The following is a 21,506-nucleotide window of genomic DNA, read 5'->3' as shown; positions in this document are numbered from 1 at the left end:
GTTTTGAGTACCAGCAAAAACAAAACCGAAAATCTGGGTTGTGTTGGCAGCTCTGTGGTTTAAGAATACACTCACCCACATTATCAGATCCGAATGGATTCCGAATCAATTCCGAATCGGCGAGAAATTTTCATTCGGAATTTCATGTGGAAATCATAATGGATTCCGAATCAATTCCAACTCCAGTGCAACAACCGATTCCGAATGAACCGGTTCGCCTACAACCGGTTGATTCGGAAATCATTCGGAATTGAGTGAGAAGATGCGGACTGAATTGTCAATTCGTCTTCTTCTTCTTCTTTCCTGATTTTGCACGTTTTCGTGCTGATTTTCAGTTTATTTTTAAACGAAAACATTATATAACTGAATATACAAGTTTAAATCTTCATGTTTTTCGGATATACAGAACTAGTAAATAACCAGTTCTTCTTAGAATCCCAACATAAACTATTGAAATTCGCTGGAAATTAACAAAACGGCCTACCTTAGTCAGCATCATCCATTCCTCTAGCTGGAGTGTAGTGAAATGGCTTAAGTCGCATAAATTTCACACTAACACATTCATAAAATGAGCGAATATTCAATGACATTTAAAATGTCACTGTCAATCAGGTTGATCGAGCAGTCAACTCAGGCGAAAATTCTAGCACTGAACCGATCGAGCACTAAAAAATCATGCAGTCGAGTAAGATTTCATTGCTCATTCCGTCATTTCGATAATGTGGGCACCGGTGTAGCTCGGTACAGTGATGCCAAACTCAGTACTCACTTTTTAAAACTAGAAATGAGAGTTAAATGCTATGAAATCAAAACTGAGAACCAACAATACCATCATAATTTGATGTCAGCGGTGCTCTGTATAGGTGAGTGTGTTTGTTTAAATCAGCGATGATTTTCATCTTTACCATCATTTTTCGGATTACATCGTAAATCATGTGGTGAGCTGATGAATAGAAAAAATCAAATCTTATGAGCGAGTTTTTGCCACCCTTAAACACCACAAACGGCTAAGAAAGAAGTCTTATATTTCTGCACAGGCACATTGTTGTTGATGAAAACGTATTCAAGTTGTTCAATGTATTGAGCAAAAGGTATTGAATTCGACAGGTAAGGTTCGACGGTCGTTGACACCGACATTCTTTTTAAAATATGTAAACAGAAAATCACCAAATAAACAAATTGTCAGATAGTGTAAAATAATATTGTATGGTAAATAAATATATAATTAAAACAAAACCAAAGCTTTTGGTAAAAAAAAATCACGTACCTTGATCAGTTCTATACTTCACCGAAATTGAAATTGGCCCCAGCACTCCAAGCAAATTATACTCGTAGATCAAATCCGTCGACAGAAAAAATGAATTATGTGGAATAAAATCACTCGTCAGTTTATATTTCCATCCGCAGAAGTTTATGCCTTCGTCACAACCAACTCAGCTACAATCAGGAAACAAATGCGTGTTTTCGTTGCTCAGATCCCAGCAAGATATGTAAATGACTGCTTTTTTATGTATATAATATGCGATGAAACTGCTATGCTTCAATGTTTACTTTCATTTGTTGAGCACTCCGGAGACATCATGCAACGTGAGTGATGAGTAACTCACTCTCCTACTGATTCTCCATAGAGAACTATTACAGCTGGTGTAAAACGTATTTTTTTTTTGTCAAATAAATCCGGAAAATTAGTCCAACGAAACCTGATTAATCCTCGTCGCCAGTTGAAATAACCTTAAAAAGTCGATAAAACAAAGTGAACTGTAGAACTGTTTAATAGAGTATCTACTCAATAAAAATGCGTCTAGTTAAACTGGAGTACAAACTAATAATGAGTTTATTATCTCAGACCTCACTTCGTTTCTGACATGAATTTCACTTTTCTCTCTCGCGAGTCAAACTCTCTCTTGAGAACTAGTATAACATAACAACAAATTGAAAAGGTTATGTTAGTTAATACCCAAAGAAAGTTTCTTATTTTGAAAAAAAAATCTTCACAGAATCTTCTAGTGATATTTTTGCAAATATAAGTAATATAAGAAAGGCATCATTACACCACTAGGTTTAAAAAAGGTTTTTCGTCTGAAGACTTTTTACAGACTTTCGAAACTTCGATTGTTTGCGTCAGAAATTATAGACTTTTGATAATTGGCACGATCTTTTCGTTTATGCTACCTAAACTTATTGTATTACCTGGCATCTCTGGACAGGGTGCAGCACGTGGACAATTTTGGTTATCTGGTTCTGTTAGTTGAACTTTAATGCACTGACTAATGCCATTAAACGTTGCTTAGTGGATAAGAAGCCAATAAATTCGACTGCAGAGATGAGTAAAAATCTATCCGAACAACAATAAGAATTCTGAAAATCGAGGAAGGGTTATTCATTCATTGAATTGACAAGATTCAGGCATTGCAACCTGCGTGATTTTGCAATAAAGTCTCATGGTTTTTACATGAGTTTCTGAACTGAAAAGAAATACAAAACTTTTGTTCCTGAATTCCAAAACCGTGCCATCGATTTTCAAGTAATAATTCAAGTCAAGTGTTGGTTAAAACTAAGCCGATTACGACTTCTCATCATAACCATCCTTATCCTCCTTGTAGTGCGATAATTACCTTCTCCTGCCATTTAAATAGCATTTGAAACATTCATGTGATCTTATCCTCGGATCAAAAAGCGTTCGTCATTAATATTGTAAGCTTTTCAAATAACCTAATATGAACTTTCAAACACGAACAATACTTCTGGGAGCCGTTTTACTCATGTGATATAAAAGATCGAATTGAAAGCAACGTCTATCTGGTAGTGTATTGTGATCGAGAGAAAAATACAGGTTTGTGTACGTAACACGACCGATCATGATGACATTCAAAATGCAATTTTCAAACTCTCTCATCAAAGCAAAGTCCTGGCATTACATTCCTTTTGTGGAATTTGGCCTTTCTGTTTCAACAGACTTCGCAGCCAATTCTTAGTGTACAGAATCATTGCATGGCTAGTACTATGGAACCTACTGACACTAAGAATCCTTCCAGGTCGGGGCTCGAACATACGACAACTGGCTTGTAAGACCAGCGTCCTATGGATTGAACCGCCAACTCTCTCATCAACAGATTTAAATTTGAAAAATAGGCAAATAACTGTGAAACACTATCTAGGATTTTAACGTTGGGACTTTAAGCAGTTAGAACCTTCAGTGACTAATATATTTTCATCAAGTGCGTTCAAGAAGTGTATAATAACATCACAACACAAGTTTTGTTGCAAACTTCCGTTTTCGTTCGTAAATAGAGATTTCTGTTCACGACAAGCGCCACCGGTCATTTGTTTGCTATGTTTGTTGCATGTTGTTATTGAGTAACGTTGAATAAAAGTCGAAGGTAAACTCTAAAACAGATTGGTGTTTCCGACAAGCCTATATTAAAAAATGATTTTTCTATCATTTTGTTACATTGAAAAACACTGGGATCGACAAATCCGTCACATATAACATTACATCTCTCGAACCGGAAATGACTACCGATTCTTGACAAATAGTACAATAGTGGCTTTTAAACGACTCTAACTCGGGTTTGCAAACCAATAACAAATTTTGTTATTAAAACCGAACATCTCAATGGTAGAAATAACCATTATTTAGTTTGATATAAGAGTTGAAATATCAAAATTCATAACAAAATCTTCATGATAAAATGTCAACAAAATATTTAGAATTTGTCAGTTTTTTTGCATTCTAGCATTCAGAATTAAATAATATAATAAGTATTTTTCTTATCTGATTCTAATGCAGTTTATTCAATTGTATTTTATTTGAAGATATAACTACTGGATCAATTGTACTTAATAAAATTGGAATAACTTATCAATAACGAAATAAAATATAATAACTAATTCAGATATTGTACAATTTCTTGATTCTCTAGAAGAAATATCAAGAAAATATCAAGTATCGCTATGATAGCACAGAAACGTCAAGACAAGATATGATGGTAAAATTTGTTATTATTTTGATCTTTGTTTGCCATTCAAATCTACCCGGGAAGCTGATAAAAATCGATTGAACCATCTCTCAGAAAATTGAGTGGAAAAACCTTGTTTTGTCGGTTACGTCACTTATACTATTATATATCTGGAATCAGAAGTCACAGCCATTTAGTCTTCGAACTCAATCGAAGGTCAGGCAGTATTTTTCAAACGACCCTAGGCTTGTTAAAATCAGCTCTGTCATCTCTGAGAAAATTATGCGGTAAGAAAACAACACGTTTTGCCTGTTACGTCACTTATGCCAATATATCTCTGGAACCAGAAGTCACAGCCATTTGATCTTCGAACTTGATCAATGGCCTAACAATAGCTTTCAAACGGATCTATCTCCGGTCCTGTGGTCCCATACGTAATATCATATCTCCGGTCCTGTGGTCCCATACGTAATTCCTGAATTTCATCCGGATCCGGGAATAGTGTTTTAATAATAAATACGCACGGTTTCAAACATAATCATAATCTGTCTTCTTTATTTAAATATCATCCTTTTATAGTCTATTCTCTCCTAACTTTGTTAAATTAAAATTTCCAGTATGGATTGCTATAAATCCGGGGGGAGGAGTTAGAACGCGTAGCGTAAGTCTGATTTAACCAATGACGTGTCTCGGTCATTGTAATCTATTTGAGTAGGAGAGAGAGTGAGTAATGTTTCTAGACAAGTGTGTGAGTGTGATGCGGAAGAGGGGAGGTTGAGAGTAGTCAGGTTTAACTCTCGTGAGTGTCGGTTCGAGTCAGTGTCTTTTCCTGGGTTACCGTTATTCTAGGTCATGCCATATGGCACTGTTTGAGAGAGGTGTAGAGGTGTGGAAAGTGGAGAAGCGGGGAAATGACATAACTGAATTGTTTTTAGTTGATATTTGATGCTCAAGTTTCCGTGTTTACGTTTGTTGTATAAATGCGATATTTTTCGTTGGGTTGAAGTAAGTGCTGACAATTTAATTGTCTTATGTAGGTGAAGTTTATATTTCAAGTGGGTTTCTGGGCTTCATGACTTGGTGTCGAGTGGAAATTTGTCGAGTACGTGTTTTATGGAAATTTGTCAAGTGCGTGTGGTCTGAAGTGTGGGAAAGATTTACATTTGAATATTTTACATGGTCTGGGATGTGTGAAAGATTTAATGTTACATGGTCTGGGATGTGTGAAAGGTTTAATGTTACATGGTCATATTACAGTGTTAAAAATTTTATACCATCACTGAAAAGAGTGAAAACCTGTTTAAAGTTTTCTAAATCGACATCAAATCTTCTCCAATTGATAGTTTTTATCAGTAGACGGTCAAACAAACCGATATCAGTTATTCTTTTAAGAATCGAAGAAAATGGTTTAAAGAATACCGCATTATTATATCACTAGGTGGATTAAAACAGGTTTTTTTTTTATTTTTTTTTATATTAGGACATTAATACTGTATATGATGCATCAACAACAGCAAGCATTGAATCATCATCTCAGCCATCTCATGACCTCGATGATGCAGGGAGACTCGAACGCGCCATGGATATAATCGAGCAACCTGAGGACGAGTTTCAGATTTTCGGAAACTATATTGGAAGTTTACTACGAAACGTTAGAAACATCAACGACGCCCGTCGTACTCAACGTAAAACTACAAAATTTTCTTTAAATTGTATCGAGCCATCTTGAAAATTCAACAATCAGTGACGGCATCTCAAACATCAACTTCTGCATCACGATAGTCCATGTCCATGTGTCTTGCTAGGAAAAACGACGAACGTACTGATATAACTCCAGAGGTTCTCAAAATCATTCGTGACAACAATCCCAACGCTCGTTTTATATTTGAAAAAGGAGAATGCTTTGACGAAGCAAACCTATTATTATCATACATTACTGCTGATACAGCTAATCAAGAAGAGCTTTGATTACTTTAAGTTTTTAAATGAATTATGTAAATCTTTTATTGTTTGGATTGAATATTGTTTTAATGAAAATAATAGCATTTAGATATATTTGAACTGCTATGGTAATTCTCCTTCTTCAATAAAATATGTTTTGAATTCGTTTCATACAGCTTGTGCATCATTCGAAGTACAGCGTGATCCATCCCGTTCTAATACTATCAAATTATTGTCTGATGTATCGTTTCGCCCAACCATAACTATATAGACATTCAGTAAAAACCATTCAAGTGAAGAGGTTGTGTTTCGAATATAATGGCTCGTGAGTTAACGGCTGCTACTATAAGCTGCAGGTAGTTACACAACTGGTGCTAATAGCAAAGGCAATGTTCAGGGCGTTTCTCGTTCGAAAAGCTAGCAACGTTCATAAGCACAGAGGTGTAGAGACACAGAGGTGCGAACGCATAAAGGTGCGAATGCGAAGGGGTGCAAAGGCACAGAGGCGCTAAGGTAACCCAGCTGATCTACCAGAATACCAGAATGGAGATTGCAGAAAACGATACCAAAGGACTGCCAATTGTAAATCGTTCGATGCTTCACGTCGTTCTTTACGACAGAGGAACAAAGACAACAGCAACAAGGTAGATTTAATTTAGTTTAATTTTTTATGTCTCTTATAACTGAAATTTTACTATACATAAGTTTTCATTTTGATATTATTAATTTACAAAAAAAAACAGTTAATGTAATGGATGATCTCATGGAAGATCATCCGAATCCAATTCCGGATAATAGTAAGAGCTTAAATACTCCAAGGGCTAAACATTATCCAGAGGGATAGTCTATTTTCGACGTAAAGGAAAGGCATTAAATTTGATGCGAATTACAAAGGATTTGACATCACATTTCTCTGAAGTTGTAGAAATCTCCAAAGTTAATAGACATAAAATTCAAGTTGTAGTTAACGATTTGAAACAGGCAAACGAAATTGTAACCTGTAAATTATTTGCTGTTGAATATAGAGTTTACATTCCATCGAAGGAGGTGGAAATTGACGGTGTTGTCACTGAAGCAAGTCTGACAGCCGATAATTTACCTAAAAAATGGAGTTGGTCGGTTTCAAAAACCCCATGCTTGAAGGTGTTAAGATACTCGAGTGCAAGCAATTGTACTCAGCATCTATTGTTGATGGAAATAAGTCTTATCGTCCCTCATAATCGTTTCGAGTAACATATGCCGGATCTGCGTTGCCTAGTCATGTCTAGATCGATAACCTCATATTATGAATTGCACGAACTGTAAAAATTTGGCCATACTGCTACTTATTGTACAGGGTCCGCCATCTAACTTTTTTTTTAACTAGCGGTTATTTCGACATTGGTAACTGTTTGATTGGAACCCTACTTTACAACCAACTCCGAATACAACGTACGCAGCCACTCCGACTGCAGTTAGAAAGAGAGGGATTTTTCGGAGTATGGAAAACATTAGTCATCACGGTTTAGCACAGATTGAGAGATATCATCACATATCTAGGATCATCTCGATCGCTCACGATCGAGCCAGTCAGTAATTAGTCATACGCAACCGAGGATGGTTGCACTTACAAGAACCCGCTGATATTTTATATATAGTAGACTTAAGTAGTAAAATAAATGTTAGTTAAGTGAATAAATGTGTTTGGAGTGATAAGTAGAAGGGTTTTAATCACTCGGTGCTGTACATCACTAAACCCATAGCAACCCCACCTGGTTCTCGGATTGGTAAACCCAACTATCTGGACAACTACCGAATCATCGCGTCCACTAAATCGAAGGCATCAAGGTCAGTTAGCGGTTACAAGGGCCAGTTATCCAACAGTAACCTTAATGTCACTTCTGATTTGACAAAACTTAGTTTTATCTTTCCGCTGAACGAAAATGGTTGTGTATATGCGTTATCGATTCGCCAACTGGGCTTGCGATCAGCTTGAAGAAGATGCCGATTTTTTGCCAAAAAACATCTTCTCGGATGAGGCACATTTTCATCTCGGCGGGTATGTTAATAAGCAAAATTGCCGCAAATGGGGGACGGAAAACCCGCACGTTATCATGGATAAGCCGATGCATCCTCAGAGAGTGACGGTTTGGTGCGGATTTTGGTCTGGCGGCATCATTGGGCCATTTTTCTTCTAAAATGAGGCAGGAGCTGCCGCCACGGTCAATGTCGAGCGCTACCGCGCCATGATTAGCGATTGGTTCTTCCCGTTACTTGAAGAAGAAGACTTGGACACCATTTGGTTTCAACAAGACGGCGCTCCGTGCCACGATCGATCTTCTGCGCACAGTCTTCGAAGATCGAATTATTAATCGAAATTCGGATGTCGTTTGGCCGCCTCGGATCTGTGATTTGACGCCGTTAGATTGTTATCTTTGGGGGGCTGTCAAAGATAAGTGTTATGTGGACAAGCCAGAGACAATTCAAGCCTTGAAGGACAACATTCGTGCAGCCATAGCTGAAATAAAGCTGCATACAATCGAATGTACTAGAAAAACTAGACCGTCCGTATGACGTACTGCAAGGCCAGCCAAGGCAGCCATTTGAATGAAATTATATTCCACAATTAATCGGAAGGATTGTACTTTAATATGAAAAAATAAATTTTGAAATCGGATGAACCGTTTGTGTTTTATTGCATGTTTTAAAAAAAGTTACATGGCGGACCCTGTAGTAATAAGCCTAAATGTAAAAAGTGTGAGGGATCCCATTCAAATAATGATTGCAATAAAGAAATTGAAAATTTTATTTTTTGTGGAGGAGTCTTCATGATCTTTCAGTATGCGCTGCATTTAAGTTGCGTAAAGACAAAATGAAGCTTTCTCTAAAAGCACGGTCTAGGCGCACATATGCAGAAATGCTTAAAACAATTATTGATGCCCCCACTCGAAACAGAAAACGGTTTCTCAAATCTAGAGCCAGAGAAATCTGACTCTGATGAAAATAGTGAAGAAACTCTTCAAGGATCCGTTAAGAGGAAGAAGTCCTCCTCCAAATTTCCAAAAAGACACCTAAAAATAGACCTTCGAAAAAGATCCCCGTGTAAAATCTAAAAAGCCAATTTTGAAACTAAAAACTACAAGGATCAGCCCCATCGGGTTGTTCGAGCCATTGATGTGGAACAAGGCAGCCAAAATTTCAAATGATCTACAATCAAACAGTTCAATCAATCGTCACACTTTTGAATCCGCAATTGCACGAGAGTCTGCTTAGATTGATCTTGATTAGGAGGATTGTTTGATTTATATTTTATTATGTCGTTTTCGTTTTTAAACTGCATTATACCGGTGCAGTGCTACACTAGGCATAAATAAACGAACAAAAATGATACAAAAACATAAACAATAACCCTTGACTACAATAAACAATTCTATTGCACAGAGCTACACCAAACTTTTGATGAGTGGTACACCAGTAGTATCGGTGCAAAAAAAATATAGCACTGGTGTAGTGCTTTAGATAAAAACGAACGGTTTCAGTGCAGCTTTCGCTACACCAGTGTAGTGCAATTTGAAAACGAAAACGACATTATAGCCGACGAAATTACACCAATATTCCAAATGTATGCAATTATATCTTTGTACATACTTGCGATACGGATTTCGTTATTTAAGCTTTCCTTCGCCAAGCTTGTGTTCAAGTTTTGTATGCAAGAACTTAATTTTATGGCGTTAAGTTTCTCTACCATTATTACCATTCTGCGATTTCGGTTGAAGCGATAAACTGTTTTCTCATTATCAATGGAGTTCATCTTATATAAGTCCCGGTTCAATGCATAGGGCACTGGTCTTATAACCCAGTCGTCGTATAATCGAGCCCCGTCCTAGAAGGACTCGTAGTGTCAGTAGAATTGTATCACCAGCCATGCAATGGTTCCTGTACACTCTGAATCGGCTGCGACGTCTGTTGAAACAGAAGGTCAAATTCCACTACAGGAATGTAATACTACAGCTTTTTCATCTTGTATGAATTAGAAATTGATCATAAGTATTCAAAATTTACCCTGGGGTAGTTGTCAATTTCTCAGGCCAAACGACATAACATGGAATTTCATCCGTTCTTTATGACACAAGATCAGAGCATACCAATTAAAGCCTCGAATCGTTTTATGGCACTTTTTGTCTTGCTGTCTAGCAACAACCTACCTCAAGCATACTACGCGTAGGACTGAAACGTTAGCTATAATTTCGCTTCTATTTATAGATTCGCGTGCTTCCAACAGCTTCGCTTTTGCATCGATTGACCAATCAGAGCGATGCTTTCCCTTTGATATATCGCTTACTTCTTCAAAACTGTCGTCTATGGCAGGGAAATTCGGTATGTCGAAGATTTTTACAGGGAAAATAGGACACTGCTCGCTACTAATCAAAATTTCAATCATATATAATCAAAAAACGTGGCTTCATACATTCAAATCGAAACATAGAAATATTTCCAATCGAATGATGAAATAATATTTATAATTGATACAAAATAGACTGAGCTTAAGTGTTTAAAACCTGACCACATTTCTACGTGTATTTTTCCTTGAGTTTCTGATTTGCACCCCTATATAGAAAATAAAGATGTGTTCCACATCAAAACTGTGTGTCCTGGTTTGTCAAATTCACAAACCAATCCAGGAACTAGCACAAGAAAAGACAATACTCCAGGGCTCCGTTTCACATTCACCAACAGGATTACTGAAGTTTTCAGAAATTGTTGAATGGATTTTCGCAGCATTCAATATTCTCCGGAACTCGGAAAAGAAACGCAATTGAGCGAAATGATTATCCAGTTGCAACAAAGCGTAACGTGATCATAAGACGTTGGGATGCTGAAATACTTTTGCGTAAATGTGTGTCCATTTTTGTTATACATGAAAATGCGAGCTGCAGCAGTTCTTCAAAGCTCTGTCTGCGCATACGCAGAAACTGTTAGAATTTTGGTAAATCCTCAACAGAAATGATTTCATTAGCTTGACATGGAAACCATCAATATCCCACTTTTTTCGAAATCGCAAACCCATGTACGTCTGCGTTTGATAGGTCTGCCTTCTTCAATTGCTTCCAAACACAATACACCCAATAACAACGCAACGGATTCCCTTTTGCGAGATCTGATTAACATTCTGCAATAAACAGCCCATCCTTTATAATTTAGACTGTAACCAGTTTTATCTGTGTGATCAATGTAATCACAATACAGACATGCTCAAAAAGTCTGTTACAGTCAATCATAACAACTGTCAAAATATTGACTGTCGTCAGTCAGATTTTTGTGTAGGGAAAATTCTAAACCTACTTGTATTGTGTAATGGGGAAAAGGAACTTATATACTAACTTACTAACTAATACAGAGAGCGAATCGATTCAATTGAAGATTGCATCGATTTTTGTCGGAATTTGCTTATAATATTATGTGACATTACATCTAATGGTTCTATATTTGTGGGTCTGTGTAACTTATTTGTACTAAACCAGGGAGGACGCTTCAAAATCATTTTCAGAATTTTCTTCTGAATCCTTTGAAGCGTTTTCTTTCTGGTGGAACAACAACTCGACCAAATTGGTACTGCATAAAGCATGGCTGGTCTGAAAATTTGTTTATAAATTAACAACTTGTTTTTTAGACAGAGCTTAGAATTTCTGTTTATAAGAGGATATAAACATTTAATATATTTATTACACTTTGCCTGGATTCCTTCAATTTTGCCAGACATTTTTGCTATTAATCCTTTGTGCCAAACACTGTCGAATGCTTTTTCTATGTCTAGAAGAGCAACTCCAGTGGATAACCCAGAAGATTTATTTACTTTTATCATGTTCGTAACTCTTACAAGTTGATGAGTAGTTGAATGTTCATGACGAAATCCAAACTGCTCTGGTAAAAAAAATTAATTCTCATTTATATGAGACATCATTCTCAACAAGATAATTTTTTCAAAAAGTTTACTGATAGAAGAAAATAAGCTAATTGGTCGATAACTTGATGTTTCTGCTGGGTTTTTATCAGGTTTGAGGATAGTAATTACTTTAGCGTTTTTCCATCTTTTTGGGAAGTAAGCTAATGAAAAACACTTGTTGAAAATTTTAACCAGTAGTCTCAAGGCAACATCGGAAAGATTTTTAAAAAGAATATTAAAAATTCCATCATTACCAGGAGCCTTCATGTTTTTAAGTTTCCTAATAATTGATTTAATTTCATCAAAATTCGTCTCGATAATGTCATCGTGTGATAACACTTGGGTTTAAATATGCTCATATTTCAGTGAGACTTCATTTTCAATAGGACTCACAACGTTCAAATTAAAATTGTGTACACTCTCGAACTGCTGAGAAAGTTTTTGAACTTTTTCGCCATTTGTAAGAAGCATTTGTTTTCCTTCCTTAAGAGCAGGAACTGGTTTCTGAGGTTTTTTAAGAACCTTAGAAAGTTTCCAGAAAGGTTTAGAATATGGTTTAATTTGTTCAACTTCTTTAGCGAAAAATTCATTTCGCATAAGAGTAAATCTATGTTTAATTTGTATTTTGTAAATTCTTAACTATGTTTTTCATAGCAGGATCACGAGAACGTTGATATTGTCGTCGACGAACATTCTTCAACTGAATGAGCAGTTGAAGATTGTCATCGATGATAGGAAAATTTAATTTAGTTTGAGCTTTGGGAATTGAAAGATTTCTAGTTTCGATAATGTAATGATTCAAATTATCATTGCTTGTCGATGTCCGCAGATCTTTCTAAAATAATTTCATGATCGACATGATTTTCAATGTGAGATCTGTATTCAAACCAATTAGCTCTATGATAGTTGAATATAGAACTAATTGGATTAATTATAGCTTCGTTGGAAAGTCTGAATGTTACAGGAAGATGATCTGAGTCAAAGTCAGCATGTGTAATCGGTTCACTACAAATGTGACTTTGATCCGTTAGAACCAGATCAATTGTAGACGGGTTTATCACGGAAGAGAAACAAGTCGGATTACTGGGATGAAGAACTGTGAAGTAACCAGCTGAGAGTTGATTATAAAGTATTTTACCATTACTGTTATTTTGCCTACAATTCCACTGGACATGCTTAGCATTTAAGTCCCCTATTACGAAAAATTTCGATCGATATCTTGTGAGTTTTTGCAAATCGCCTTTAAAGAAATTTAATTGTTCGCCGGTGCATTGGAATGGCAAATATGCTCCAGCGATGAAATAAATTCCATGAATGGTTTCAACTTCGATTCCCAAGCTTTCAATAACTTTAGTATTGAAAAAAGGTAAAATTCGATGTTTAATTTGCCGTTGGACAAAAATTGGAACTCCAACACCCATTCCAGTAAACCTGTTAAATCGATGAACCACATAATGTGGATTACTTCTCAATTTGACATTTGGTTTAAGAAAAGTTTGTCACAATGGCAATATGGATTTTGTGAACTTTGAGAAAATTATAAAATTCATCTTCACTCGATTTCAAAGATCGAGCATTCCAATTTAAAATATTCAAATAATTATTTAACATCACTCTTAAATTTTAAATTCATTATAATATTATTTGCAAATTGCCATCCGATTTGAAATGCTTCAAAAAGTGATGAAGTCGAATTCATTCGGATGATCATTTGAAAAGTTGATCTTGTAGGTAGATCATTTTATTTTCAGTTATATCGCCTAAATCAACTTCATTTAAAGAAGAGAATGGCATTGAAGGAATGTTTGTAGGTAGACTGCCATTAGAAGAAGATGATATGGCCGATCTACCTATTAAAAAATTTTCGTTAGGTTTTCGTTAGGAGACGAATTGGTAGGCGTACCTGTTTTTTGTTTTGAGCTCGAAGAAATAAGTGCCTTAGCAGAATTAGGCGTGGCATTTGTAACGGTTTTTTGATTTTCAGGTATGTTCTGTAAATTTAAGGTCGTTGATTTGACTTGTCGTCTAAGCGAACGAGCGTTTAAATTTTTTCCCTGACAGGACATTTCAAATAATTGGATTTATGATTTCCATTGCAATTTGAACATGAAAATTTATCAGTGTTTTCATTCATTGGGCAAACGTCTTTCGAATGCGATTTACCACAATTAAAACACCCATATGACATATCCATATGACAATTTTTGGTTCCATGGCCGAAGCCTTGGCAACGACGACATTGCGTTAAGTTTGCTATACGATTATGCCGTTTATAATGTTCCCAATAAATTTTTATGTGAGAAACGAAACGTACTTTTTCTAAAGTTTTCAAATTGTTTACATTACTTCGATTGAAGTGTATTAGGTAAAGTTCATGGGAAATTCCAGAGCGTGGTTTAGAAGTACCATTCGCTCTTTTTTGCATAAGTATTACTTGGGAAGGGGCAAAACCAAGCAATTTTTTTAGTTCATTTTTAATTTCATCAGTACTTTGATCATTTGACAAGCCGTTCAAGACAGCCTTGAAGGGTGTGTCATATGAATAAAATTTATGAAGTTTCTCGGACAAATATCGGATAAGACGTTCGTAATCTTCCAATCCATCAACCAAGACTCGACATTGTCCTCTTCGTCCGATTTGAAATGAGACTTTTCTTCGGGAGAAAAGTAGAAAGCTCAGTACGGAATGCTTTGAAGTCGGAAATCATCACCGTCACTGGAATCAGGAATCAGAACAAATTGGCTCAAATGTCACGTCACGCTACAATCGGATTCAGGAAGAATCTCGTAAATATTGTTAGACTGCATAGAATCAACGGAAGGGAAGTCCGTCCGTTGTCTTTTATTTTTACATTCAGATTCTATAAGATCGTGAATGTTATTAGAAAAATGTTGAATAACGGATTGTGATTTATTCCGTATTGAATTATTTTTAGCCTTAGGCTTGTTGTCTTTCCGGTTGGACGCAGGCATTTTTGAAATGAATGAAATTTGAAATTAAATTTACTAGGCTAAATTAGTCTTCGATTAAACTCCTAGCTAGCCTTAAAAAAAGCTGATTAATTTCTTAGTCACTCTTTGTATCACTTAGTCACTTTAATATCACTTTCTGTATCACTTAGTCACTCTTTGTATAGCCTTGAGAAAGGCTGACTAATTGTTAGTCTTTAAAAAGACTGTTAGTGATTCAGGTAGCCTTGAAAAAGACTGAAGCCTTGAATCAATGAAACTCTAGGTAGCCAGAAAATTTTCCAGGAGCCAAGAGCTATACGCGTGCGGTGCGAACGACTGTTCAACACCGACTGAAAACGTAAACTTAATTCTCTAGCTGCTAAACCGTTGATCCGATATACATAGTTCTTTTCGAAAACTCATTCACAAAAATATACCTCGTGATTTGATCACAGTAAAAAATGTGCAAAGCCTACTACGATAAAACTTCATTTCAACAACTTTTTCCCTTAAGAGATAGAAAAACGATGTCTTCGACAAAGTTTTAGAACTTCCAACAAGAAAAAACTTTGCCGAAGAATCTATAGGTCTAACGCATAAATTTTAGGATAAATGAAGCATTTTCATTTGAAACCACTTAAAATCAATTTTTTGTACATAACTTTTTTCGCAAGTATTTTCAGTCTATGTTCGAGACAATAACTAAAAACATAAAATTACACATTTTTGTTGAAGACTGTGCATGGTTTGGCCTTTTCCCTAAAAAGTTATTTAACATTTAAACTTTTATATACACTAACTTTAACTACTAATAGGAAGCAAGGTCGCAGACCAAAAGGCATATACATATACTTTTTGGAAAGCTTAAATCAAGTAATATATAGTTACGAAGTGTGAAGCGTGGCCTTTTTGAATTGTGTAAAAACGTACATTAATAAAATTATTTATCTTCATATCACGCGATTTTTGTGATACCAACCGATAAGTTACCTTTAGGCAACAACTTTTGCAAGAAATTGCAGTCGAGGTATAAAAAAATAGAGCATTAGTTTTAATACCAGACGAAAGAGAAGACTTTTCACTTTCTATTATGACTTACTCTCAGCGAGTACCGAGTCTTTCGGAATTCCTCTCCAAAGTGAATATTGATAGGTGATCGTTATCACAAAAAAATCGCGAGATATTACCGACTTCAGTAGAAAATGTAATAGAATTGCAGTAAGGCAATAGATTAGTTACAAATTCCCTAAAACTAAACAAACTTGTTTTTGTTGGTTATTGTTATTTATTCTTAGTCTGTGCACGTTTTTATACTCAAGTACAGGCATTTCTCTTTAAAAAAACTAGACTCATAATTTACATAATTTAATTTGATAATTTACCGTGTACGCCTGTATGTAACGTTGAACCACTCACGCATTTTATTGTAATATTATTATCGACCAAATGCTCCAGCATTTGTATTATCAACCAACTCTTATGTGTTCCTAAAAATAATATGCAATATACTTTAAAAGTAAAACTAATCGTCAATATAGATGATTTTACAAAAAGGATTCAGCCTTTCAACAAATACAAATTATAATACGGAATACCTCGACAAATTTTCAAGGACACATTTTGCATCGTGCGGTACACTGTCATGATACACTGTCAGAGTGACAATGTACTTTAACGAGTTTTCTATAAAACTAGCAACACTGAAGGGTAAGAACAAGTTCGCCATAGTTACTGTTTATTATAGTGAAAAGTAAATAAACAAACAGTTTTTATCTGATAATCAAGAACACAGGCGAAATGTAAGTTAAACAATAATCTAGAATGGTTAAGCCACCATGAATATACTACTAGCTGTATTGATATTTGTAGATTCGTGAGTGTTTGTGTTCATTTTTCATCTTTTGTGCTAGTGCCGGCGATATTTAGACTGATTGTTGCAGTTTAATACAGCAACGATAAATATAAACAAACAAGTTTGTTTTGCACCGTAGCAACTAGCATAAAGCGTTTCCAGAAACGATCTCCTTCCACATTTTCAAACTATCGCAATGAAAGGGAGTAATTTGCTAGGCTTACTTGTTCAGGCTGTGAACCAAACATTGGCGGTTCGTTTGTATGGGACTTAGGGTATTATTATTTGTATTTGCTTTCAAGCAGGCTAAACTTACACATTTCAAAACATAAAAATTAATCTCAGAAGCATTAAATTTAAACGATGTTTTTAGGCGTTAGTGGTAATGGTGCAAGATATCATCCTTGAAATGAATTGGATTGGAATTAATAGAACGGATAAGGAATATTATATTAAAAGAATAAGTAAAACTTGTCGAAATTTAATGAGCCCGGTAATATGCTTCGTTAGTTCGATCAATTGCATACAAGAATGCATCATGAAATTATATTCAATCATTACACCACTGCACCAAAGCTACACTAACGACCGATTCCAATTTTTTGACATTTCCTACAAAGCTCTTTTTAATAAACCAAAAATAGTTATTTTAGTAAATGTTTTTGCTTAGAAAATGGTCAAAAAGCACTCGATATTTCGTTGTCTTATTTACACAATTTAAAAAGGGCCACTTTACGCACTTCGTAGCTTTATATAACTTGATTTAGGTTTTCCAAAAAGTATATGTATGTGCCTTTTGGTCTGCGACCTTGCTTCCTATTAGTAAGGAGTGTATCGAAAAGTAGTTAGCAACATTGATTATTGAATAAAAAAGCGAAAAAAAACATATTTTGACATCAGTTTTCGATATATTGTAGAAAAATTACATTTTTATGCATTTCACGGATTATATTGAAGAAAATCCCAGTTTCTGTGAAACGCTCGCACTTTGGACTTGACATTCTTCATTAAATTCTGCACAGTTACTTTTGTGACTTTCCTGGTGGCAGCTGTCCAGTTTTTTTTTTGAACTCTTGCATGTTTTGGGATACTGTACCTTCTTTCCGAAAGTGCCGCTTGACAATTGCCCAATACCTTTCAATTGGCCGAAGATCCGGGCAGTTCGGTGGGATGATGTCCTTTTTCACGAATTGTACATTATTTTTTGACAACCAGTGTAGATCGGAGTTGGCGTAGTGGGCTGAAGCCAAATCCAGCCAGGAGAGAGGAGGAGCCTTATGCTTTATATACAGTGGCAGCATTCTCTTCTTCAAACATTCTTCCTCGTACACCTTGGCGTTAATTGTGCCCTTCGTGAAGAAAATCGACGACCGCAAACCACAGGTACAAATTGCTTGCCAGACCAACACCTTCTGCCCAAACTTTTCCATCGCCACCGTGGTGTCAGCGTCGTTCAGGTACACCGCTCAGGTACACCGATTTCGTATAATATTGCGGTCCAGGCAGCGCTCGAGTCTTCCTTGGCGTAGGTTTCATCGTCGATCAGGATGCATCCGTCTTTATTCTGTAGAATCCGGTTATACGAGGTCTGTTCAAAAAGTACCCGGAATTCTCATTTTTCTAAAAAAATATTTATTTATTCGTCTACATCTATATGGTCCCCTTCAAAGTAATCCCCCCTAGATATAATACTCTTTTGCCAGCGTTTTTCCAGTCTTCGAAACACCCCTGATAGTCGCTTTTTGTAATGCTCTGTAGCACTCTCAGCGATTCTGCCTTTATCTCTTCAATCGATGAAAAACGCTGTCCTTTCATGGGTCTCTTCAACTTTGGGAACAGGAAAAAATCACACGGAGCGATATCTGGTGAATAAGGAGGATGGGGCATGATTAAAGTCTTGTTTTTAGCCAAAAAATCACGAATAAGCAACGATGAATGAGCAGGTGCGTTATCGTGGTGCAAAACCCATGAATTGTTTTTCCATAAATCGGGGCATGAGCCAACTGATATGCCAACTTCATCAGCAACTTCTCTAATAGTGATTCGGCGATCATCCATAATCATTTTTTCCACTTTTCCCACATTTTCATCGATTATTGACGTGCTGGGTCGACCGGAGCGTTCGTCGTCTTCAACGTCTTCGCGGCCATCTTGGAAACGCTTATACCACTCGTAAAAACTTGTTTTTTTCATAGCAGACTCACCGTAGGCTCTCTGTAACATTTCGCACACTTGGTTACACTTTATTTCATTTTTCACGCACAATTTAATACAAATTCTTTGACTCTTCAATTCTTCCATTGTTTAAACTAACAAAAATCGCCGAGCTAAAAAAAACATGTCTACACCAGCCGCTACAAGACAGAATGTAAACAATGAATACAGCTGAAAATTTCACCATACATTAGGGACATATGTACCAACACAATAAAAAAAAATTTTGACCACCGGACTCTCCAGACGCGCGCAATTAAAAAATTCCGGGAACTTTTTGAACAGACCTCGTATAGTTTTCGCGTTCTTGTTTTGGCCTGAACATGCTGTACCAGAAACTTTTTCGGCCCCTTCTGTTTCTTGTACGTTTTCAGGGAGTTCCGAACTTTGATCCGTTGAATCATTCCGATGCTGGTATTGAATTGCTTGGCCAAATCCCTCGTCGACGCCGATGGGTTTTTCCTGATGTACTCAACCACTTTTAAGTCCCGGCCGGGCTGGCTGGTCTTACCGAACTTCTCGATAATATTTTTGACACTGGTGTGGTGCACTTTCAACCGTTTTCCTAATTTCGTTGTACGTGACACCACTTTCTGAGCACCAAGTGTGCAAAATTTTCTTTCGCGTTTCCGGATCAATTCGACTCATCATTGAAACGATAAACCCTACCGAAACCAATCGATTGCGCAGTTGTTATTGACATGTCATCGCAAAACACGCTGCAAAAAATTAAGCCATTTCAGAGTAATAACTGTTTGAATGTGGCTAACTACTTATCGATACACTCCTTAGTTAAAGTTAGTGTATATAAAAGTTTAAATGTTAAATAACTTTTTAGGTAAAAGGCCAAACCGACGACACGACCTGCCACTCGTCTATCAAAACTGTATCGTAAATTTAACTACCCCTCAGTAACTGGAAATGTCAAATCGGAAAAGCTAGTGAATTTTTTTAAACTGGCAGCACAAGTTGATATATTTATTGATTTTGAATAACAGTCACCATAACCTTGGTTACTGCATATCGAAGGCAAGATGAATGTAAACAAAATAAATTTCAGATCGGTTATTATATTACGGAATATTTTTATGGATTTACCTGACTCGAGCGGAATGTAAAAATTGAGGAGTATGAGTTATGTCTTTTATAAAGCCAAGTTCAAAATTCAGGTCTTGACTTGAAACCGTTGTGTGAGAAGGAAGACATGGAAATGACCGACAACGAGCTGAGCGAGGCTAGTGCTCTGCGGTACCTGCATAACGTACGGTAAAATGATTTCTTTGTGGAATTCCACTAGTAATCCTCGAATAGTGGCCAACAAGGTGAAATACTGTTTCCACTGCTGCGCAATCAACCGACACAAAAGAATTTTGACACCGGCATATTACACCGAATCCTACTGCCCAGAAAAGCTAGCAGTTGAAGTGTACATATGAATCGCTGGAAGCAGATCATTGTCCTCGTTCGTTGGTTTCATCCATAGTTTCGATTAAATTCCGAAAATCGAGTTCATTTAAATGCATTTCTGCTTAATTTGGACAAAGTTTAACACTAATAGAACTATTCCACCGCTTTCAAAACATGTTTATTTGTTTTGGGGTTCCTTGGTAACTAGTCCATAGCAACTTAAACAGTGTTGCTCGAGAAGATTATTTTCATCATTTACAAGGGGTCGCTAGATTTGTGGTAACTGGCGGTGAATCGTTAGCGAACAGTTTTAATGCTGATTTTTCTTCGGAGTGCCTGGTCGTGTCGTCGGCCAAACCGTGCACAGTCTTAAACAAAAATGTGTAATTTTACGTTTTAGTAATTGTTTCGAACATAGTAGATACTGAAAATAATTGCGAAAAAAGTTATGTACAAAAAAATGATTTAAAGTGGTTTTAAACGAAAATGCTTCATATATCCTAAGCTTTATGCGTTAGACCTATAGCTTCTAGGGCAAAGTTTTTTCTTGTTGGAAGTTCTAAAACTTTGTCGAAGACATCGTTTTTCTATCTCTTAAGGAAAAAAAGTTGTTGAAATGAACTTTTATCGTAGTAGGCTTTGCACATTTTTTATTGTGATCAAATCACGAGGTATATTTTTAAAAATGAGTTCTCGAAAGAAACTATGTATATCGGATCAACAGTTTAGCAGCTAGCGAAATAAGTTCACGGTTTTTGTCGATTCAAACCACTATGCATTGCCAGACCAAATATACTGCCGAAAAATTACTTGTCTGTGACAGATAAACTGGCTAGTCCGATCGTAGCTTTAATGAGATCGCGTATTTCATGGGTGAGTCGCTTAACACGACCGTTTTGTTTTATTTTTTTACAAGGTGAAATGCATTTACGCACGGAGTGTGTGACTCTCTACAGGACTACCCAACTGTTGATTGAAACTACCCACTAAAACACCTTGGATCTCCAACCCTACCTCCCCGGCACCACCGCTAGGTATTACTTCGGGGTGGAAGGCTATTGGTGCTCACAGCACCCTCCCCAGATTTATGCAGAATGGGGATCAGCATCCTGCTCTCGAGGGATCGACCAGTTGGATGACGAGGTCGGTCGGGTGATGCCGGTTGCAGGGTAACTTCCGGTTCACTGGCGCCTCGACGACCCAAAACTGATGCTACGTCGCGGAACTACTCGACTAGTCTCCGCCAAAAGATCTAGTC

Source organism: Malaya genurostris, chromosome 1 (assembly GCF_030247185.1).
Source record: "Malaya genurostris strain Urasoe2022 chromosome 1, Malgen_1.1, whole genome shotgun sequence".
NCBI lineage: Eukaryota > Metazoa > Arthropoda > Insecta > Diptera > Culicidae > Malaya > Malaya genurostris.
The sequence above is the reverse complement of the archived record's forward strand: the minus strand, read 5'-3'. Positions refer to the sequence as shown.